This window comes from Aedes albopictus, chromosome 2, assembly GCF_035046485.1.
Source record: "Aedes albopictus strain Foshan chromosome 2, AalbF5, whole genome shotgun sequence".
Classification (NCBI taxonomy): domain Eukaryota; kingdom Metazoa; phylum Arthropoda; class Insecta; order Diptera; family Culicidae; genus Aedes; species Aedes albopictus.
The window spans coordinates 29675279-29700278 of record NC_085137.1 but is presented as its reverse complement, the minus strand read 5'-3'; the positions used below and the strand labels follow the sequence as shown (position 1 = coordinate 29700278).

At 39.2% G+C, this 25000-nt stretch overlaps 1 protein-coding gene across 2 annotated transcripts in view; it reads left to right on the top strand.

Annotated features, from left to right (window-relative positions):
• Positions 1 to 3737: 3737 nt before the first annotated feature.
• The window catches only part of LOC109402335 (protein Shroom), an 835627-nt gene continuing 814364 nt past the window's right edge, over positions 3738 to 25000 (top strand). For both annotated transcript variants that reach the window (XM_062849388.1, XM_029864194.2), the window contains exon 1: positions 3738 to 4743. The gene's annotated coding sequence lies outside the window, so the exon portion shown is untranslated. The remainder of the gene's footprint in view (positions 4744 to 25000) is intronic.

Here is a 25000-nt window from a genome sequence, read left to right as displayed (position 1 = left end):
CAGAGATGTTTGTAGTATTCTACCAATAAATTTGGACAACTCGTAGCTGGGGCTTGTCATTCCAGGGACAACGGGGCGGAGGGGCAGGTTAGGTTTATGGGCTTTCGGGAGACCGTATATCCGTGGGGTGGTGGAGGTGGTGGTTTTAAGGGTGGCAGCTGTGCGGTGGTCGATCAGTTTTAGATTCTGGAGGCGTTGGACGATGTTGTTGTTGGCGATTTGGCACTTGTTCGTGGGGTCTCTTCGGATCCGATTGTACGTTTTGTCGTCGTTGAGCAGCTCTTGCATTTTCTGTTCGTAGTCTGCGGTCCACATAATGACCGTTCTGTTACCTTTGTCAGCAGGCAACACACAGATATCGGGGTTCGTTTTGAGGAACTTCGTTGTTGTACTGTATGCTTGTGTTAGGAACTTCGTTTGCGGATTATCGTTCGGGTCATTCGCTATCTTGTTGACAAAGTTGAGGATGGCATTGGTTATATTGCATCGAGTTCTGTCTTGGATGGTTTTGCAGGGTGCAATCTTCAAGATCGTTTCTGCTTCGGCAAGTAGATGGAAGAGTGGATATTGATTGAAATTGCGGAAAGGAAGTGCAAAGCTGGGGCTTAAGCTGAGAATAATTTCGGCTTCTGGTGGAATCGTCTTGCTGGTAGTGTTCAGGATTGCCTTGCTGTTCATGCTTGGTGTTTGTGTTTGATTTTTTGACACCGCCATCTCTTTTAGTCTATTGAACTTTTTAGATAACTGGTTCTGTTCACCAGTGTCAACACAGTGAGAGACCTCTACACACGCATCAAAGACCCGGTACCCATGGACCACCAAAACAACGTAGTGTACCGAATACAATGCGGAGACTGTGAGAAATGCTACATCGGCATGACCAGCAATCTTCTCACGAAGAGATTGTCTGGTCATCGTAGCAATCTCAATCAACTTGAAAACCTCTTAGGCTCGGGACTCACATACACCGATGAGCCAGTGAGAGCACTGAGAGAAAAAACTGCTCTCCTGGCGCACTGTATTGATCACGATCATAGGTTTAAATCAAAGTATCTAAATATACCAAGGTAAGAGATTCCCGCAAATGTAAAAAAATGAGACTCACCAACACATCTGCGTTAGTTATGAAAAGTTGGTGTTTTTACACTAAAATGTCATTATTTCAGCAAAGTTTGTGAAGTTTTATTAGTTTGGATGTTTCTAAATGCTGAAAAAATATGTTTAGAACCAATTCAAAAAAAATGTTACCGATTTTCAAATGGCAATATTTCCTGTTTTATTGCATGGAGGTCACATTTAATCCAGTGAGATGCAATTAAATAATTGCTTCTATGATGAGAATGCTTAATTTCTTAAGAAAGTTTGCTAAATAGTGATGCGCCCATACAAATCAGCGCAAACTTCATAACTATTTTTTGCTTTTTTCCTTTTCTCACTAATCCGTGAATATTAGCGGGAATCTCTTACCTTGGTATTTAGATACTTTGGGTTTAAATATGACTTCACGCGAATAGTTGACCAGACATACAAGAAGAACGTTTTACCGATACTTGAAATGATACACATTAGTAATGACAACAACACCATAAACAAACGCACAGATACGGACAGATTGAATGCCACCCTCTCTGGACTAATACACAAAATACACACGATTAGGACTAGGAATAGAAGTAGATATATCAACACAAACACAACCAGATTGCCCACCCCAGATTAGTCACTCTTAAAGAAAACTACACATTAGTAATGAAACAGAATACCGAAGTAGTGCACCCTAGTTTAAGCAACGATAATTTCAAACCAGTAATATGATAATTTATGGGATTCGTTTTATTTATTACCTTTTATTTTGTTTTGTTTATATATGTCCCATTGATCGTTCTCAAAACAGTGATGTGTAATCAAAAAGTACGACAATTTAAAATTAGATCAAACCACCCCATGACAAAAAACAGAACTCTTGTAAGTGAATAACAAACAACAGATACAACAAACAATTAATGTAACAAATTAAACATTTTAGTGATCCCAAGAAGAAGGCAAAATACATTGCGCCGAAACGTCGGAAAATAGACAAAATCTGTTTCCTTCTGATTTGAATGACTGCATGCCAATCCAAAAATTGTGTGAATTCTAACAGTCGATAAATCAAGTATATTTTGCCCTGTTACGCTAGTGCCTAGTGGATAACAATTTCCGATGACAGGATGACGAGGTTTCATTAATGTTGTTGGTCCATCAGTTGGCAATCGAAATAGGATTGCGGGCTTCTATTCTGCCAGAGCCTATAAATGTGCATTAATTCTAGAGGAATATTTACAAGTTAAAATAGCACATTTAGCTTAGCTTAGCTTAGACTGACTGCACATATCTATGGTTGCTACTCCGTGATTGACCCGAGCCATTGACAGTTGCACACTGAATCAACTGAATAATTGACTGGGAGTGGTCAACATTCTCACTGTGCACGCTTCAGAGACTCTCTTTAATGGTGCAATAACAGCGCCGGCCACGTCCTTGCAGTCAGGTTGGGAGAGGGAAGGAATGTTAGTAGCACCCTTTGTTGTGAAAGACCGCGTTTACCGCTGCGACTCCACCAAAGGCTGCAGGATGGAATGTTTGTAATTGGGGGGGGCGCGGAAAACACATTCCCGACACACGAACACACTCACCTTCACGACGAAATCCATCCGGCGACTCAAGTTAAAATAGCACATTTAACACAAAAATAAAACTTGTAATAGTATGTTTGACGGTCTTAGAAGTAAAATTTAATTTCGGATAGTGGGTCCACTACTAGCTCCCAAATCCTAGTTGCGTGACGTTACAACGTTAAGGGGTCATATGTTATTCTATGGCTCCAAATGGATAGTGTCTAAAAAACGAAGTGCACCAGCGTTGGGCACTTCAAAATCTTGTGAATAATGATTATAATAATAACAATCTATAAAAAATGTAACAAACATAAAAATATTATCCCACCCACAGCGAGTCAGAGCTTTCGCATCCCCCACAGCTTCGGAGAGAGCTTTCCGCTCTCCCATCGATCTGCATGCGAACTTGCGGAGAGCAAACCACCGATCTGCGTTTCGTCCGGTCCGGCTGGCTGGTCGTCCGCAAGCGCACACGAGGAGATGCAAGAAACACCGACTGGCGACTGCCTGTCAGCCGTGGAGCCGGCTCCGGTTCCATTCAGTTCTCGGTAGTACGTCGTCGTTGTAGGATCGTTCGTAGTCGTCCGTCGTCGACATCGGCTCTGCGTTCTTCCAGCAAGCCACCACAACCTGAAAAGATAGAGAGGAAGAGACGTGTGTGTTCCGTGCGGACGGCCGGTCGATCGGTCATCGCCGCCTGTTCTCCAAGTAGAGACACCGGGCTGCAGCAACAAGTCCAGTTTTCTCACCTCTTTCCACCTTTTGTTTCCCTTGCTTTTCTTGTGTGTGCTCCGTGTGGAACGATCAATCGGAGAGTGCTTGTTTTTGCCCGGAATCTTTCTCGAGTTCTTCGCGAACGGGTTGTTGCCTGCGTCTCGTCGTCGTGATGATGGAAGTCGATCTTTTCCTTGGAAAGAGAAGAAGCCATCGCGCACAATAACATCATACCTGGATGGCAGTAGAATATACAAGTGAATGTTGGAAGCAGAAGCCCTGTGGCCACAGGAGGGTTCGCGCGAAGATGTGAGTGTTGGTAGGCGAGTGTGATCGTTGTTCTCTGAAGAAGGAAATCCAACAAACGGTGTGTGCAAAACTCAAGAACGTGAAATTCGCGATCGCGCTGCTGCCTCCGCGCGGGCAATGGATCTTGATGTTGGATGCGTGCGCGCATGTGTGAGTGTTGGACTGCGGCAGTGGCAGTGAACCTAGAAGAGAACCTAGGGCCGCGATCGCGACTTGATCGCGTCCGAAAGTACGAAACCCTTTTTCTGTGCGTTTGAAGGCGACAACAATTCGTGCAAAGGTGGAATTTCGCGGCCGCCGAATCGTTCGGCAGTGATCGCCGATTCTCAGTGACACCGTGTATTGGTGGTGATCGTTGGTGCGCAGTGAAGGAATGTGAATCATACGGAGCTGAATAACGAATTCTTGTGTCCCGTAGCGAGGTGGACGTATTTTGCAATCGCATCAGTTCAGTTGTCATCGCTCGCAGTCGATTCTTGTTGGGGCTCTGTTTTTGTTCCACATTCTGTGTGTTATTTTGTGCTTATAACATGCATAAGCAATATACGGTCACCGCATAACTGCCGGACAGGTATCAAGTGAAGTGAAGAAGAAAACAGAAGAAGGAAAACCCATCGAACCATCGCAACCAAATGAATGTGCAGTAGCAGCAGCAGGCAGACGATTTTAGTGGTTGGTGATCGTCGTCGTCATACATGCAGTGAGTGTGGTTTGCTTCGAATTGGTATCGATCAATACCTAGGCAAAAAGCCGGGAGTGAAGGCGTTTTGTAAATACTTGGAGTTTTCAAAGTGTGAACAGTGTGGTGGGCTACGATCGCGGAGCGATCGATCGCCACATTAGTAAGAGGTGTGAAGAATTTTCCCAAACAATTTGCTCGAGCGGCTAGTTCGGTGGATGTTTACACTAATTGGCTGAATTGTTAGTGCAGTGAATGGTTTCGGCCAAGTGCGGCAAGTGGATTGTTTTGAAAATAGCAAACACCAGGCGAGGAGAGATATTCGGAGAGTGGACTTATTCAGCGAAGGCAGATTGAAGTCGTCAACCTTGCGAGACGAAAAGTGTAAGTTTTCATTGCAGTCTTTGTGGTTTGATTAAGGTTCTAATAACATAGGGTGGCCCAATCCGGTAGGAAAAATGTACAATGGTTGAAAGAAACCATAACTGCATTAAGTGGAATGTAATGGATATCGTTATCTGTTATCTGATCTGGATGTAATGGATATCGTTATCTGGAATGTAATGGATATCGTTATCTGTCAATGATCTGCTGAACAGCCTCAACAAGAACATCATCCATCAATAGTACTCTGGCGTATTATAATGGACCTCACGAAGGACTTCATAACACATTCCCTGTGTTAAGCCCCTAAGTCAATTTCAATATCGGTTATTTTCAAATCACGTAAGCTTTTCTATGTAAATTTTGAGCTTCTAGTGGAAGTCCTTCCTGTGCACCAAAATACTTCACTTTTCTAGAGAATCTAGTTGACCATAACATCTTCCACTACACGAAACAATGATGCACATCTCCCTATAGGTGTTGCTATATAATCTCTATATGTGCAAGGGCATACACTTTTCTTGTTATTGTACTTTTCTTGCACCGGGTTATGGTGAATCTAAGGATCACAAGGACGATACTTTGATGAGGGTTAAAGGGATTCATGCAAACCCGAATAAAAAAAGACATGTGCTACTGTCCTTGTGGTGTAACCATGAGAATTAATTATCTTTACGGAAAAAGTTAAGCATTACATAGGTTCCTTTTCATCTACTTAAAAGTTGTCTTAGGATTCTGTGGAGAAATCCATGGAGAAATCACAGGAATTCAGAAACTTGGAGTAAGTGAGAACCTAGTATACCCGCTGATATTTTTGATGGGATAACTTATTCAATTACAGGCTGTAATTTACAGATGAGATTCCTCCAAAAATTCTTGCTGTAATTTTTTCATTGATTTCTAAAAGGACGAATTAAGAAATTTTCTTAGAATTTTGCCAGTAATTCCTGTTGAAAATCCACTTGTGATTCCTTTAGGAATTCACGCTGGGATCCAGGAATGCTGCTGGAGTTTATTTAGAAATTTCTGGTAAAAGCTATCAGGAAGTTTTGCTTGGGTACCTTTGGTCATTACTGCTGGTAATACCCTAGGAATTCCTGAAGGACTCCCAAGAGCTGGAGGAGTACCGGCTGAAAATTCTTGACAAATCCCTGCAAGAATTCCTGGAATCAATAGATATCTGGATCAATCGCTAGCAGAGTTTTTATAATCCCTGGAAAAATCTCTGAAAGAATCCTTGAAAGAATTACAGAAGGAATATGTATAGGACTCCAAGAATCAACGAAAGCAATCACAAAAAAAACTTTAATAGAGAAGTCCCATCAGGTTTTTGAGGAGGAATTCTAAGAGGATATCTCCACAGTTTTCTATAGGAAGGACTCCGGGAATGCCTCATGGGATTTTCTAGAAATTTCTGCTGGGATGGCAGAGCAAATAGGGGAACTTACGTATTTTTGGCAGTTTTGTTCTCTTCGTCATGGTTTTTTTTTTAACCTGTTGATCTTAGATTTGGCTTCAAATCCTTCCTAAACAAGCTGAGTTATATGGCCAAATTTCAGGCAATTTGGCCCACATAAACCCCCTTGACAAAGAGAACAAACCTGCCGATAATATCCTTTGTCACCTTACCTACATTGATTTCTCCAAGAATTCTTTATGAATTTCTCCAGGATTTTTCCCAAAAAAAATATTTTTTTTCTAATGGTTTTCTCCATTAGATACCTTCAGATCCAATGAAACTGTCAGAAATCCTCCATGAATGCCTGCTGGGATTCCTCCAGAAACTCTGCTTGAAGTACCTGGGATTCCTCCAGAAATATAGCCTGCGGTTCCTTAAGAGGATTTCTCTGGAAATTTCTTTTGAGATTCCCCTAGAAATTTCTGGCAGGTTCCCAGCAATTCTTCTCAGACGATTCCTTCCACGAATTCCTGGATAATTTGCGGAAATATTTTAACAGAAATTCTTAAAAGAATGTGAAGAGGATTTCCAGCGAAAATACGAAGAGTAATTCGTGGAAGAATCCCATAAGGTATTCTGAAGGAATCCCTAGTCTAGTTTAGAGTAGTCTCCAAATTCACAGCCATTTCATGAAAGAATCATGCAAAATGATATGAGAGCGATTTTGAAAGATGGTTGTGAAAACCATTTATCAAATTGGTTTCACATTTAAGCCATATAACAGGGACAACTCGTACCAACCACGGCATTTACTTGAAAGCAAAATATGTAGAAATCGTTGTGAGTGACGATGTTCAGATGGTTTATGTCACTCCTTTGCTCCGTAGTTTCCCTGGAAAAAATCTTTAGGGGAATTTATGGAGAAATCCATAGAGATGTTACAGCAGGGATTGTTAGATGAATCCCAACAAGAATTTCTAGAAGTAACCTCAGAAGAATTCTGGGATAAATACCAGGAGGAATTCTCGGAGGAATCTTAGGAAAAGTCTATGGAGGACCCACATGAGGAATTCCTGGAGGAAACCCTGCAGGTATTCTTAGGGAAACTCCAAGAGGAATTTGTGGAGGAGTAAAAATCACAGAATGAACTTCTGCAGTTGCAGTTAGCAAAAACAGTGTCATCAAAAATCTTAAATAAAACATATCTGATCGAACACTTCAGATTGTCGTCAAATAAAGCAATTCATTGAACCGGATGGTTCCGGGTCATTTGGCCGAATGCCATATTTGACGAATGCCGTTTGGCTGAACGCCATCTGCCCGAAAGGGTCATTTGGCCGAGCGCCGTTTGGCCGAACGCCGTTTGGCCGAATACCGTTTGGCCGAAAATGAAATATGAACTCAAGTGATAATGTCACTGTTCTCCACACCAATATTACCAATATAAGACAAGCATATGTTTCGAAGAAGGGTAAATATCTGATAAAATAATGACAGTTTCAGTACCAACTAATCCCGAAATGGCAAAATTAGAAAGAATAGCCTATAATTAAAAGAAGGAATTACTTCTGATGATCATATTGGCAGCTAGAAGTCAAAAGTTCTTCTAATTTCCTTTAATTTTAATTCGACCAAACGGCATTTGGCTAAATTGCTCATTCGGCCAGATGGCGTTCGGCCAAACGAGATTCAGCCAAACGGCATTAGGCCAAACGGCCGAACACCAAAAAGATGCCACTAACCGGATGCCACTAAAACATTAAGGTTATAAAAACATAATTAACATGATTTAAGCATTTAAAAAAAAAATAAATAATAATAATAATAATAATAATAATTAACATGATTTAAGCATTTATACTGTACAAGTGACGAGCCACTGTCCTAGCAAATATTACTTGAGAAATTATAAGACGATAAATGTCATATTTGTAAATATGAGAGCCAAAGCATGGAATTGTTATTGTTCGAGTGTGTTGCACTATATCAAAAGCGCTGCAGTTATCTTGATAAGGACGTATTGCTGCCTTGGGGAATCTGGGCCTCGCATCCCAAACAGTTTTATGTTTCATTCGAAATGTAGTACCTCAATGGGAAGCACGTCAATCACAGGGAGGATAGTCATTCCTCTAGTCTAGTGATAAATTCTAGAGTCTAGTCTATAGTGATAAATTCTGTTAGTAAGGCACAACAAAGAGGATATCATCAAAATAAATCAACTTAATGGTCGGTGTGGTACTATGTCCCCAACATCATGAAAATAAAAGAAGATTACCTGGAGGAATTCCTAAAGGAACAATTGGCGAAATCTGTTAGAAATGCCATGTTTAAGAAATATTTGGAGAAATTCTCTTGCAATTTTTTTCACAAATGGATTTCTCTAGAAATGTTTGCTAAGGTTGCTTCAAAGGTTTTTCTATGGATTCTTATATAAATCCTTCCTGTTATTCCTTCAAAGACTTTTATAGTAATTCTTTTTGTGATGTGTCCAGAGATTAATCTAAGGATTTCACTAGTATTTTCTTTTAAAAGACCAGCAGAAATTTTTGATGGGATTCCTTCAGATTATCCTACTATGATTTCTTCAGGTTTTCTTGCTGGGATTTGTCAAACATTTTCAGGAATGGCTTGAGAAATCCCAGCAAGAAATCCTGGCGTCCCCTATCTTTCGTCGTCCTTCTTCTGCTGTTCCTTCTCTTGTCGTTACTTATTTGATACTTGACACTTGATGGGCTACAACTCGTAGCGGTGAATCTACGCCGAATGAAGCATTCGCCTCCACTGGTCTCGGTCCTGGGCCAATCGCTTCCAATCACCCTGAACGTTTAGAGCCCTTAGGTCCTCCTCAACTGCAAAAAGCCACCGTGTGCGTGACCTACCACGAAGCCGACGGTCCTTTTCTGGTTCTCTGCTGAATATGGTTTTAGCTTGTCGTTTCTCCGGCATATGAGTCACGTGCCCAGCCCACCGCTGCCTGCCGTGTTTTATTCGCTTAACTATATTCATCTTTTTATATACTTGGTACAATTCGTGGTTCATGCGACGGCACCAGATGCCGCCATCTAGTTTACCGCCGAGTATTGTTCGCAGCACCTTACGTTCAAAGACCCAAAGGCTCTCCGATCAGCTTCTCTCATTCATGGCCGTATAAAGCGACCGGAAGTATCAGAGTATTGTACAACGCGAGTGTTGTCTTCGTTTGCAGCCTACGAGACTTCAACTGGTTTCGCAGACCGAAAAAGGCCCGATTCGCAGCTGTAATCCGTCTTTTCTAGAGTACTAAGATCAACAAATTCGTCCACAACATCAAACTTTTCACCACCTAGCACCACTTCGTCACCACTACCATGGCCGGGCCGATGTTGACCACCAGCAATTATGTACTTGGTCTTTGTGGTGTTAATCGTTAGTTCAATCCTCGCAGTCTCCCTTTTAAAAGGTATGAACGCCTCTTCCACGACCCGACGGTCGATCCCGATGATGTCGATATCATCCGCGAAGCCCAGGAGCATATGCGACCTTGAAAATCTCGATAATAATTAGTTATCATTAGTCATTATTAATGATTGTCTTTTAAGTTTAAGATCAATGCTTTGGGATAAATTGGTGAGCTCGATTCATGTTGTCTATTTTATTTACCATGGATTGATTCCAACCAAACTAATCCTGCCATGATTCATAATTATCTTTATTACTATGTTGTTTCGGTATGTTAATACGTTTTTATAACAACAACACGGACTACATTTCTTCACTAAAGTTTTGAAAAGTTCTTTTCAGTACTTTTGTTAACATATTCTTTTCGTTCTTTTCCGTTAGTGTAAACAATAGCATTTAATTTCAGCACTGATACCCATTTGTAGAATTTTTGGTACAATGTATCCCGTGAATGTTGTATTTTAAAGCGCAGAAAAAAACAGTTACCTTCAATGCGAATCGCACTTTATGGCACATAAAACTATTTGCACAAAACATGCATTTTCCATAATATTCTCAATTGTACCCAGTCAGCCTCGGTGCTCTTGAGTTGTTTATTTTTATTGAACACAATAGTCAGCAGTACGGACAAATAGCCGGCGACTCGTGCGCCTCGGAATGCAGTTTTATGTCCCATGTCCTGGAACCCTCCTCTCCCCCTTGCCTTGGTCGAACTCAATGCGGCGTTGTTCTACAACGCAGCCATTTCCACCCATCACATCGTCGCGGTTTTATTCGTTTCGCCCACCTTCGAAAATCCAAACTGGATCAATGCGCGCCCGGTTGAGATACTCAGACTGACGACGACGACGACGGCGATGGGACGAGAAGGACCGGGTGACATTCATTGGTTCTGTTGGAGTGTTCGGAGGGTCTCCAGAAGGAGCCCAGGAAACATGATCATTCCGAATAAGGGGGAGAACAGTGGTGAAAGGGCTTTGCGACAATTGAATGACTCATCTTTGTTTTTTTTTGTATTGAAAAATCAAAATATTCAAACGGTCAATGGCTAGTGGATAGCAGTCTGAAAAATTCGTGAAAGAAATTCATCAGTGTTGGTGTTAAAAAAAACGAAAAAAAGTTCTTCAAGAGCTTGGACTACTGACTATATCTGTATTGCATTATGTATTTTATTGACTCATTTGGAAGGCTGCTTGTTTTTTGAGCAAGACGATTACGCCACGCCATTCCAAGCAGTGCAACTTCGTGTTCGTCCTCCCTTTCCAGCCATCCAATTTCTCACCACCACCATCGTCGTCATTCAGCCAGCTAGTCAGTGATCTCATTTAGTCATATTACTGTTGCACTTTAGTATGCTTAATTTCAATCGAAAGCATGAAAAGTCAAAGAGCAGCAAAACCACACCAACCATGACGAGGACGAGGACGAAGACCCCTAAATGTGGTCGGTGTCGCGGATGACACCCGACAACCGCGAGAGACAGCTTCAGCCAGAAACATGATTTTCCAATTCGATCAGAAAGCTTAATTTGCGGGGTGAGCTTAAGGTAGGTATCCTCCTCCAGATCGGATTCCGGTTCGGTCCAATTCCTTCCAGATACCCACCGACATATTCCAAAACTGAATTTGCATTGGCGCACTGGAAAATTTATCTTGACAAGTCACGGTGCGGTGACCACTGTCATTAATATATTTTTTTACTCGAAATGCATACTTTTTTTTTGGAAAGATTTGTTTGGGTTTAAAACCACACGAAATCAGTGGTGGATTCAGTTCGGAGAGGAATCGCCAGCACAGAACCTGTTCGCCCTCGCGCGAAAACGATCAACCAGCTCAGCCAGTGTCGTCGTCGGTTTGGGGTTTCGTCCGTCGCCAAGAATCCATTTGCGTTGGTATATTTGTGGATGCAAATTTGCATCAAACATCAAAGGATAGGATCAAAACTTGTGGAATTCTAAGGAGGTAGTGCGTTCAACCGGAATAATTTGTAGTCCTAATGTTTTTTGGGGCCGTAGCAAATGTTTGGAATGGAATGGGGCTGTGAAGCCATATCACACATTATAAAATATAAACCTTAACAAAAACTTTTGAATTTTTCCATTATTTCTCGCTCATACCTCCCAAGAGAAGTTTGAATATAACTTTCAAAATATATCCTCAGCTCGCATACTCAGCATTACATGCTTTCCGGAATATTCTCAAATATCTGAAAGTATTACCAGCATTTCGCCTCCGTATTAGCCAGTGACTAAACATTGCTAACATTAGAGTAAACATTTACTTCGTCATACGCGCTAATTCCCGTCACATCAGACGGAAAATAGCAAATCATTACAGATATTCCAACCTACCTTTGTAAGCAAAAAGATGAAGACTATCGATAACCAGCCTCTTTGGCACAGGAAATCGAATAACTTCACTAAATTGCACGTTTCAACGTACGACGAAGGCAACCGCACTAAAGCAGCAGCTAGCCGAATTGTTCTTCATCATCGCTCAATTTTCACTTCGCCAGATTCACTTGTTGAACAAACCTTAAATTCACACCCCACAAACGCTCTGTAGCACATCAAAGGTGGATTTCACTGCTTCAGAATGCAACAAAAACTGTGCAACTAATTAAATAAATCACTTTTTTTTGTGGCAAAATGTAAACAACAAGTTTTATTCGTCTAGAGACGATGCATGAATTTTCTGCATAAGGAACATACCCAGCATTTTTATTATTTTTTTAAATTTCTTTTTATTTGTGAATTTTAACTTAGCTGATTCATCACATCAGAATTTTTAGTTCAAAAAACACGTTATGACATATTTGCTGACCTCCGATAAACATGTCTCCTCCCAAGATTTCAAAATTGTTTGTCGTGATCGAGGGGATCGAGGTGATCCTGGGGATCAATAGGCATTCCTTTAATAGAATTGATTCCCCCTGTTGCCTTCTGAATAAGTTGTTTTGCAGTTCCAGAATCTACGTTTCAAATTTGAGCAAAATCGATTAAGCCTTAGAGGGCGCTCAGCGAACTTAAAATTTGCATGAGAAAATTTAACCAAATGTATGCAAAAATCTTAAGATTTCAAGTTTTGCCACTAGGTGGCGCTGTAAACGTTCAACTGATAAAACCTTTTGTATTCTTGTTATACCCTAGGGAGAGTGAGGCGAACCATTGGGATTTCATTATTGTTATTATTCTTTTACATGTACTCAATAAAAACTGACACCTTGTAATTTGAATAAAAAAAACTTTCAATGCTGCTAAAAAATATTTCCACGGCATTGAAAATAATAAAAAGAGGACTTACTCGCGAAAAATCCGTTTCCAAAAACATGACTAACAAGTCATGAAATCATAAAATATGCCGTTTTATGACATCCTGACTTCATGTCATAATATCATGACGATAACGACGAATATCATAAAAATATTTCTTTTTTTACAATTTTTATATAAAAGTAATAGTTTCAAAGTCGTTAACACAAACCCTTTCTTGCTTACCTTTATGAAACATTATCATAGAACCATGCCGCTAAGTCATAAAACCATCAAAAAGTGGCATGAAGGAATGCAACGAAACAAACGGGTGCGAGCTTTGTACTTATTACACATACCTGTAAAGTTATTTGTTTTTTTTTCATACCATTCCGATCGGCTGTGTATCGTGTTAAGACATCCTTAAAATAAAAAAGTGTAATCATGCTACCGTAGTTAATTCTTTCCTTCCCATGACTTTGAACGACTAGTTTTATGTCAAAAAAGCGCTTCCGAAAAAAAAGTGTTCGAACAAAGGCTATTGCAAATTACACCCGATTCTTTTTTAAACGGGTTGACTTTTGGTCATAAATCAGCCAATATTTAACCGATTAACTTGAAAATTTGTACACAGAGAGACACGGTTAGTACTATTCGTGCACGAAAAGTCAAAAAATTAAAAAATAACTGAGTTATGGCAGAAAAACGACCCACGCAAAAAAAAAAAAACATGTTGTAAATCAAATAGCTTTTTGGCTACTAATCAAAAGATCAGCTACTGTAACTAGTAGCTAGTAGTTCGATTAACCTTATGATGTAACAATCATATTATGAAACTAGTTGCATCATATCCATCTAATTCCGTTTTCCGGAGTTCTACGAAAATCGATGATAATCTAGAGGCAGTAGAGGGTTAAGAACTATTAAAAAGTAATTGGAACTAGAAGTGGTTACGGTATTTAGAGGATAATTGAGTTTAACATTTGTAGCTTGTTTCCATTTGACTGAAAGTGGTTTCCATATTTTGACCGATGGAACCGAAATCATAAATGACAAGTACAAATATCAGAAATAAAGCTTATGATTTCATAATTTCTCATCATGATGTATATAATGTATCTCATCATGCCAAATATAAAAGAACGTAATATCGAAGCTATGCTACGGCAAAATTCGTCATGATGACATGCCGATTTGTATGGTGTATTTCTAATACAGGTCGGACTCGATTATCCGGAGTCAGGTTCTGAAGCTTTCCGACCATATAATTGGCAAACGGAATTATGTACAAAGCTGAAATTTTTACTGGTTACTAATCAAAGTTAGCTTGACAAAATGTTAAAATTTCTGCTTCATACAACATATCGTTCCCGAGATACATGTTCACAAAGCTTCAGAACTCGACTCCAGATAATCGAGTCCGACCTGTACATATAAACATAATGACGCATTTTCCAGTTTCTGGTTCCGGATTTTTCCCTCCATGTATCTCCCTCGCTCGCTCTTGCCCAGAAAATCTTTTTGGCAAAATTTTTTTCACACGCGGTTCTGCAACGTAGAACAAGCAAATTGCTTTTATTATTTTTACTAATTTACCGCCTTAAAAAATATTTTCATTTCCCTCCGCAAATCAGAGTCATGATTTTATGACTCGGATTCAAGTTCACAGGGATCAAAATCATGATTTGATAATTTAGCGTCATGATATTTTATTGCTGAAAATATTAATACCTTTTACCGATCTTCGAAATAATGACTTCTAGCCACTAAAAAGGTTATAGTTATTCATGGCTAGCTGTCCCAGCAAACGTTATTGCCCCTTTGTATTGACAATTGTATTGTTGATCTCATTTTTGAACCGCCCTCTAGATTGGTTTTGTTGTGATCGTTTTAGGCTTCTTCCCAGCAAAAAAATGGGTATTTTTCCAATTTTCAGCTCTTTTGGTTGATATTCGTAATGTTTTCCAAGTTTAAACACAACCACGCTGAAGACGATTTGAGCCTGATTGAGCTGATCAGTTAAAGCGGTTCCCCGTGCCTCAAAGGGAATTGAAACTCATTTTTATGTATAGGGATAAAGATAGCCATCGTTCTACAACCACAGCTGTAAATCCGTGAGTATTCATCTAAGAATCAGGCTTTGTTCCAGTTGGAACGTTATGCTAAGAAGACGAAGAAGAACCATCGTGTAGGTCATGATATCATGACTTGTAGTTATGATAGCTTGAAGCGGTAAGGTTCATGATTTCATGGCTTTTGTTTTGAGTTCGGCAATGAACTTATGAATTTCGTTATGAAAACTGATTAGTATATCTCCTACTATCGATTTTCATGATTTTCAACGTCGATCTGACTTTTAAATGTCTCAAGTTGCTCAGTGTTTTTTTGCATAATCTAAGGGACTCGTAGTGCTTAAATTTGACCACTACAAAGTTACTATTTAATCATCTTTTCCAAATCTATCAGTTACTGTTTAATGATGGTTTTTTGTATGAAACTTTTCATTTGATCTATAAGATTTTGCTCTCAGCCCTGCACAATCAAGCTATATTATTGCTTAGATCGAGCATGATTGTTTTGAAACGTTTGACAAACGTTAATGTATAAAGGACGTTGAAAATAAATGTGCTTTTGAAACAAAGTATGTTCGATCTTTGCAATTATCTACCTAACTTTCAAATTATCAAATTGATTAACGTGCTTTAGAGATTTTAGTCTAACTTAAACTAAACATTGTCAGAATCAATCTGCTCGACAGTTTTGCGACTGAGCGGTGCTTCCGTCCAAACAACTCCGGTGAGTGCTCCGGTTTTGTCCAATGACATGACAAGTTCTTGCAGCGCTGCTTTCGCTTCGCTGAACTTGACATCCGCACAGCTCCGTCCACCGACAACGCGCGCAACGTCGGACGGAGGCTGGTTCTGGCGGCAAGAAGTAAAAACCAGTCTCGCGCAAACGGCAGCAACTTCGTCCACCATAGTTTAAACAAGAACCCCCCAACCCTAATACAACCAACCAAAGACTGGACCGACCGGAGTCCGACCCGACCGACACAGCAAACAGCAGCTGGAAAGCGCACACAATTCCTTTTAGCAGGAACGCGGACCAGTGCAAAACCTTCTCTTCTTCAGGCACGATGATCGTGCGGTGTGGCGGGCGGACAGCCAGTGGAAGATCATCTTCGAAAGCGCTCAAGTCGCCAAACGTGTTCCCCGCTGCCAGTAGAGGATCGTTCTCACACCAGTACGCCTCAAGACCGGCTCATTGCGATGGGGATGACGTTAACCCTTTCTCACCGTACACCGCACCGGTCTGCGAACGGTTAGAACCTGGAGAGCAAGTTGCATTGAACCAACACAACTTCTGGAAAGCGGATCGCCGGACCAACACCAGCAAAGCATCCATCGCCGCTAAGCTCAAGAACATGAAGCTTAGACCGACTGGGTTGGTAGGAGATTTGTGCAAAGATCGTCGTCGCCGCCGCCTGGCTAAGACATTTGTTGGTTGTTCTAAGTCCTGTCCGTCTGTAGGACTTCTTTTTATCATCAGCCAGCCTTGACTTTGTGATGTCTCCAATTCCCCTCATTCAGCCTCCTCGGTTGCGAAGTCGACTGAAGGAGGCATTCAAAGATTGCGCGCGCGGTGCGGATGACGCAAACCGATCAAACAACCAAAGCAATAATCTATGTCTTTGTCTAGAAGAGTATACGAGAGGAAGCCCCTGTAGGCATTATTACCATTCGGACCGCTGCTGGTTGGTTCGGTTTGGGGCAATCAGCTAGTCATGTTTTTGATTTGATCTTTTTTGTTTTCCTTCTTATTTTCAGAGGTTTCGGGTAGGTAGACATTAGTCGAACGGACCATGTGCCTCACTTTCGGTGGGATTTCTCATGTTATGCATAAATGACCAAAATACTAGTCGTGTTCTCGGCGTTCTCGGCAGACTGTCGGTTATTTTTGACGGTTGATTTCGCGGACGGCTTTAAGAAGAAACAATGAATAGAATGAGGAATGGCGAATGAACATGGATCTGAACTCAGATCTAATAATAGGATCCGTCATGTTTCGAAACACAGAAAAAAATATTCATGTAAAATTCAGCGAGAAATCATGCACATAAAGGGAATGCTAGAGTTAGTGCATATTTACATGAGATATCATGTAAAATTACGTTACAATCGTGTAAATTTCCGCTAATAGTCACGTAACCGGTTGGAGTCCATGATGGTTTACGCGATGGTTGGCGGGAATTTACACGATGGTAATGTAATTTTACATTATATCTCATGTAAAAGTGCACTAACTCTAGCATTCCCTTTATGTGCATGATTTCTCGCTGAATTTTAATTACATATTTTTTTTCTGTGAAGCTTGTACATGAAATTTCAATATTTGAACTCGTTTACAACAAATGAACACACAGGGAAAAGTCATCAAGCCGGTGTACATTCCACAACGAAAAAGAAAGCTTTCAACGACTTTCAAAGTTTAACTACCGCGTCAAAGTCAAAGCGGAAACCGAGCACACCTGTCACCTTTCTCCCCGGGCTTGACCTCCAATGGCCAAACGATGAACACCTCCCCACCTCACTGTCAATGAATTTTCGGACCAATTTATGCGACCGAGATACTCACCCACGGTCACCTAATTGCCCAATTGATCCAATTTCCACTGGTCGTCATCAAACGGACCAGTCAGCGGCGGTGTACGTACCCATAAGTGTGAAGCCAATTCACACATCTCGCTGAATGGTTGCTTCCCTGGCCCTCTCGCGATCGCGATCGCGGATTCGAAATCGCGAGCGAACAATCCGCAATGACCGCTTTTCGGCTTAAACGTACGTACCCCAGGTAACCACTAAGCATTTGAATAAGCCGTATATCAGCTCGTATTACGCATTTAAACTGCTTGCTGCCCTACATAAGCAGTTCGAATGCATAGCTGCCTTGAGTTAGCATAAGCTGTGCTGCTCAAATGCTTTCGGCTGTTAATTAGCATTTCAACTGCCTGAAGTGGTTTCACTTGGGAGCATACAGAATGCTTTTCAACTGCTCTTTAACTGCTAGGAAGGAGCAAAAAGGTTGGGAGATATGTTACGCATTTGGCAACACATTTTGTCTCTCTCTTACAGAGCCTATGCTTCTGTTTACAAATTTGTGCATCTTATTTGTTTCTTTATTTTCCCCTTCTCATACAAACGCACCAAAGAAAACATTACTGCAGCTGGATTGGATTAGGAACTTGTCCATCAAAAAATCACCAATTATATCATTTCGTCGGAAAATATGTGCCGAATAGGTGGATCCTTTGGTGGATCATAGGATAGTTTGAAAGAGGGAAGAAACAAACTTATTCCACAGATATTCCCGTAATGCTCTACCACAATGAAATATCTCAATGAAAACAAGTTTTGGATGTTGAATCTGAAGCTGTTGTTCTTTATATTGGCGATTAAATCAACGCACGCCACCGGGACAGCTTTAGCATCGTGGATCAGGAGCAACAGAATCCGAAGCAGATATGATTAATCAATCTCCGGATCGTAAGTTCGAACCTACATCACTACAAAAATCAGCAAAAAAGTACCACCTAGCACCGGCTGGAATATGGAAGGACGATGAAGCGGGGAAGCAGGCTGAGAGAACGGGAAGCAGACGTCAATCTATTTTTGTTTTTTTTTGCTCGACGAGGCGTTACGCTTCTTTGACATTTCGTCACGACGTTCCTGAAGGGATAGCACTAAGACAGCCCGTTATTTTGCCAATACCTGCTGTGAGGTAGCACTATAGGCGCATATACGGCTAATTAGCCTTAAACGCCTTGTCGTAAAGGCTACTATAATGCTGAAGGAATGCTATTTTAAATGCTTACTGGTTACTTGGGACGTACGGAAGAACCTTCACATTTCCGTACATATATGTGACCGGATCTCGTGACCGTCAAAACGAAAAAAAAAAACGCGCGCAAACACCCACCGTTTAGATGATTGGTTTGTTTTGTGCATGAGAACATCTTGCGGCGTGATCACATCAACATCACAACAACATCACAACAAATGTGAAAACAACATGCAACAACTTTTGTAACAATTATGAATAACATAAAATATAGAAAGAAAATCGCGTTAAGTACTGTTCCTTTGAATTCTACTAAGAATTTGTATCCTTTGACAGATACGTATTTCGACCTCACCTGTAAGGTCGTCTTCAGTGTCTTGTACTTGACTCGACTTAGGCTCGAGTCAAGTACAAGACACTGAAGACGACCTTACAGTTGAGGTCGAAATACTTATCTGTCAAAGGATGCATATTCTTAGTTGAATTCAAAGGAACAGTACTTAACGCGATTTTATTTTTATTTACAGATATTCCCCTAACAAGCCCAGGTTAATCATCATAAAATATAGATTTTTTAAAATGGTGAGCCCGTTTCATGTTGTTTTGCATCTAGTTTTCTATCAAACATTGCAAATCAGTGTGCCACAGTTAGAAAAAATCACGGACTTCAGTAATGCTTTACCGAAATCTCAACCGTTAAGTTTGATTTACAGGAAAGAATCGGTAAAGGTAGCAATTTTTACCGAAATTCGTTAGAGTTTGACAGATAAACGATAACATTTCACAGAAATTTGTTAATTTTTTACAGAATTTCGTTAAAAATCCATTACCGAACGCTCAGCGGTTGAGATTTCGGTAAAAAAAATTCCGAACGCGATTCCTTAGCTGTGTGACAACTTAAGCAACAACTCGATGAAATTGAAGGTTTTATGACGGATATAGAAAATCTGCATCAAATCTTAAGGTGAAAATGATATCATAAAATCCGTTAAAGAAAAGCTTAAGTGAAAATTAAGAGCTTCGCCATTGACTTCCAGCTCACACTTAGAAAAAAAAATCACCGACTTCAGTAATGTTTTACCAAAATCTCAACCGTTAAGTTTGTTTAATAGGAAAAATTCGGTAAAGTTAGCAACTTTAGTAAAGTTAACAAGTTAGAGTTTGATAAATAAATGATAACATTCAACCGATTTTTTTTACAGAATTTCATTAAAAACCCGTAACTGCTGAACGTTTGGTTGAGATTTCCATAAAATTACCGAACGCGACTAGCTGTGAATGAAGCAAAAAATTCTGAGATGCTAGGATGTTAAATAAATACACAATTTCAATATGCATGCTTGAAAAACTTGTAATCAATTAGAAGGCACAGAATGATGCTAATTGACAAATATGTGATAAATTAGTGAAAAAAAACGCGTTCTGTTGGGATTCGAACTCCCGACTCCGAATTCGTTAGACCGGCGCTTTAGCCAACTAAGCCGCAGTAACGATTCTACGGAATAGAAAGCCAAACTTACTCCAAGTCCACACCATGAACACCTCCTATTTCCACAATTCGATCTCTCATTCGTCATTGTTGTGAATTGGCATCTAAGCCGAAAGACTGATCGATTTATTAAAAAAAAGGAGAGTTTATGGTGGTTTGGCTTTCTATTCCGCAGAATCGTTCAATTAAAATTGAATTAAATACAATGTAATGTGTTTAGGAATAAAAGTATCTGCGAAAAGGCAACGAAATTTGCCCAAGAGTCATGCATAAAAGTGAAAATATACCATTACTATTAGGCGCTCTTTAACCATAATTGATCCACGTTACGCAATATTAGATCAAGGGTTAACTTTTCACAAGAGTCAGATCAACCTTTTGTCAAGGTACGCAAGAATAGGCCACGCGCAGGACACACTACTGTATGTCTTCAGTAGTGTTGTTTTTGGGTTCAACTCTGTGAAAACTGACCCACTGCTTGATAGTTGGCCCAGTAAAAAAAAAACCGTCAGAGGGTGATTCTACGAATCGCTTCCATCCAAAAATTATTGTTCAAAATATTTCTTGGGCACCAACAATTTGACCATCAGTAAAAGTTCGGCACAGTTTCAGAATATACAGGGTGTAAGATTCATGAGTGCAAACTTTTTAAAGGGTGATAGAGGAACTTAAATGGTGAAAAAAATTGTTCTACGCATATGGTCAAATCTCAACCGTTACGGTCAAGCTTATCGTCGTTTTTTTACTTTTATTAGAAAGATTATTCAATTTTCTATCAAATGGCATCTTTGAATCGATTGGTTTAGTTAAATAGCTACGTTTTTTAGAGCAAAATAGCTAAAAATAGTGTGTTTTAATTTGTTTTTGTCAATTATCTTTGAAACATGCGTAATAAATTAAAATTCTTTCTTTGGCAAAGTTGTGGCCCCTGTTCTACTCTACAATTCGTTCTTTGACACCAAACTTCTTGCCCTTATCGTTTTCTTGCAATTTTGCAATTCTGATTCTTTAAACACAGGTTGGATTTGATGATTCTGCAAAACTATGGGCTGACTGCAAGGCATATTAAAATTTAAAAAATCTTTGTAAAAAAAATGATTAACCTGTGAGTCGTGACCCACAGTTTAAGAAACTCTGTCTCAGATATTTTCATTGGAATTCTACCGGAATTAGTTTAGAGTTTGTTAGAGTTCCGTGTATTATTTAGGTAGTAGTGCCTGAACTTTCTCACGAAATTTCGCTAGAGATGAGATGTCAATTTTAATACCACTGGAAATTCTTTAATTGGTTTTCAACAGAGTTATTTTTTTCCAATAATTTATTCATCTATTTGTTTAGGAATTTGGGAATCATCCTGCGTCGGCAATGCGTAATAATGCTCGATAACGGATTGCACATGAAGCACATTTTAACTCTGTCAAATACTTATCTGAAACCAGGGCTCAAAATATTCATAGTCATTGAATAAGAACAGCGTTAACTTGAATAATTCTGCACTGGAAATTCAAAATAAAAATGACATTGTCACCTATATTTTCACCTATTCAGTCAGTTCGTAGTCAATGAATATGAAGTCGATCAAGAAGCATCTCGGTATGTGTATAGGTTATAGCTATCCAGACAACCAATTTGAACGTATAAGGAAGTTTATGACTGTGTTATACTTACTTTTATACAGTACATCGCATAAAATCTGAACAAAAGTGGAGGCGATATACAATATACATGCATTGGCAGGAAAATAATAACGCTATATCATTTGAAGCGAAATCTTATGCGATTTACGGTGTGCACAAATGCAATATAACGTTGCATCTTATGCGACCTTAAAATTAAAAAAAAAAACACAATTTTTGTCACTACACAGTGTCGAACTAATGGCCTTTGGATTATTGAGCCGCACTTGACAAAACACTACTAATGTAACAACCTGATTATCATGCCTCCTTAACTTTTCTTATTGTTTGTTGAAATGCACTTGGTTACCTGCGCTGTCCATTTTTAGGCAGACTATCTGGAAACTATCACAACGCACAATGGTCCACGATACAGATTTACAAGGAAAGATGCATTCAGCGCCTTCAAATGATTTTCTAGATTAATATGGTCTTCTACAAAGTTGTTCCTAAAAATAAGGCCCTCTTTTCAATATACGTGAAAATTAGGGTGGTCCATATTTTCTAAGAAATTGGGAACCAAACTTTTTTATTTGCAAGAATAACTATATACATTCTTAAGGATAGTTGTAGATCTATCAATTTTGAGCAAGTTTGCTGAAGACACTTTTTATGTAGCTTTAAAATTGACCGATCTAGAGGTATTTTTCTAAATAAGCTTAAGGTGGTTTAAGAAAAACCGGTTTTCTGGGGTTAACTTTTTCAGTTTTGATTTTTCATCAAAGTCGCCCAAGAAACACTTGTAGAGCATTTGAAGACGCGTCGTTTCGTGCGCTGAGATGGCCGTTATTTCTTTTGGTTCCAAAGTTACAGGCATATTTCTTATAAAAAAAAAAATCATAGTTTTTAAAAGGGTGTTATGACGGGTTGGGGCAAACATAAAAAATATCTATTGTCCGCATTCAAAAGAAGAAATGTTGTTATGAAACATAAATCTTTTTTGTTTTAAATTTCTCGTCAAAGTCGCCTAAGAACCATTTTTAGAGCTTCCAAAAACGCGCATTTTCGTGCGCTGAGAATGTTGCTAAGTCATTCCGTTTAAAAGATATTGATGTTTTCCTAGAAAAAATAAGCACTTTTCAAGTATTTTTCACTTGAGTTACAAAAATAACACCCCTCTAATTTTTTGATATGTTTTATAACATCATTTCTTGTTTTGAATGCGGGCGAAAGATATTTTTTATGTTTGCCCCAACCCATCATAAACCCTTTTTAAAAAAAACTATGTTTTTTTTTAAGAAAATGCCTGCAACTTTTGATCCAAAGGATATAACGACCATCTCAGCGCACGAAATGACGCGTCTTCAAATGCTCTACAAGTGTTTCTTGGGCGACTTTGATAAAAAATCGAAACTGAAAAAGATAACGCCAGAAAACCGATTTTTATTGAACAACTCTAAGCTAATTTAGAAAAATACCTCTAGATCGGTCAATTTTAAAGATACTTAAAAAGTGTCTTCAGCAAAGTTGCTCAAAATTGATAGATATGCAACTTTTCCGAAGAATGTATATAGTTATTTTTAAAAGACACTACACCGTCTTCAACCAAAGGTTGTACAGACTGAACAAGCACTTACATCTGTCCTCGTAAATCTGGTTTGTGGACCATTGTGCATTGCACAATGTGCAATGTTTGAACCCTCTGCGAAATACATCCGACACAGCAAAAAAAAAAATAGATAAATAAAACGAAAATAAACATTACGTAAATTGAATATCAACTGAAATTTGTGGCAGAAATTTGATCCAACTCTATTGGTGTATATGTTCCATTTCGTTCAGAAGAACTAAATTTGTTCTCATGTAGAAATTTTCAGATATTTTGACAAGAACTAAAACTGATATCATATCACTTTGAGTAATTCGTGCGATATTCATTAAATCTTTGAATAACGCATCAATATCTCATAGAGATATGACATCAAGAACAAGCACTATCCCAAATAACCAAAAGATCTTATAAGAAGGAACTTTACGAGCTAAGCAACGTGTTAAACTTAGAGGATGCTTTTGAGCCCTCACAGCAGTTTCATTTATAAGTAACTAGCTGTCCCGGTAAACTTCGTCTCGCCATCAGCCTGTGTAGCATTTGATGCTGTCTTGCTCTTTCCCATAGGAAATTTGACGTTTACTGAGGTCCTCGTTTTCAAAATTTCCAAAGGAGTGACAAAGGTAGCATAAACTGGTGCACAGGCTAATAGATGAGTTGGTTTGACATCTGTTGATGTTATTGATGCACAGCACTCTAGATTGAATTTATTTCGTTTGTGTTGATTTTCTTCCCAGTTCATAAAAAACAGTACTTTATCAATTTTCTGACTTTTTTAGTTAATTTTCGTAATTTTTACATATTTTAGTAATTTAGTAATTTTACATATATACACAACCACCACGAATACGAACCGAACCGTGCAAGAGTCATGCTGATCGGTTCATCCGTTCTTGAGTTTTGTTGCCTCAAAGGAATTTTGAACTCATTTTTATACATATAGATTTAAGAACTTGAAATTTCACATTAGCAAGTTGGATAGCCTTCTAAGTAGCTTTTCGATGGGACTTTCTCAAAATGAATGTAAATACCAAACATATACATTTCAGATTCACCACAACCTATGTTTTTGCTTGATTTTTTTTTTTGTTTGCTAAAATGAACTTCTAGCAACTTGAAAGTTCCAATAAAGTTCCGGTAACTGCTTAAGAGGCTAACAATGAGCTATGCTGAAACTCATGTGCGAAGTTCCAACATGATTCGATGTTAACCTCTTGAGCAGCTAGAATGTTTAATTTATCAGAACTTCGTGAAACTTTAAAGTGCATTTTATGATGTGAAACAGAACTTTTGGTTACTTTTCGTTTGACACGTCCTCAGTAGTGTTTGCCAGTATGATAAGTGATACTTGTAATCAATTATTATCATAATATTTTGGGTCCTACTCAAATGCCAGCAAAATGCCAGTGCAAAATTCGCCAAGAATTGATTCTACAAATCGATTTCATACAAACATCAAGTTGATTGCTATTGAAAAACGACTGTATGGTTGTTGTACCGGCAAGTTGATGTTAAAAATAGTTATTGGGAACCAAAAATTGCACAAAACTCAGGACTCAGACTCAGTTTTTTGTGCAGTTTTAAAATATTCCTAAGAAATTCTCCAAAAGTTTTGTTG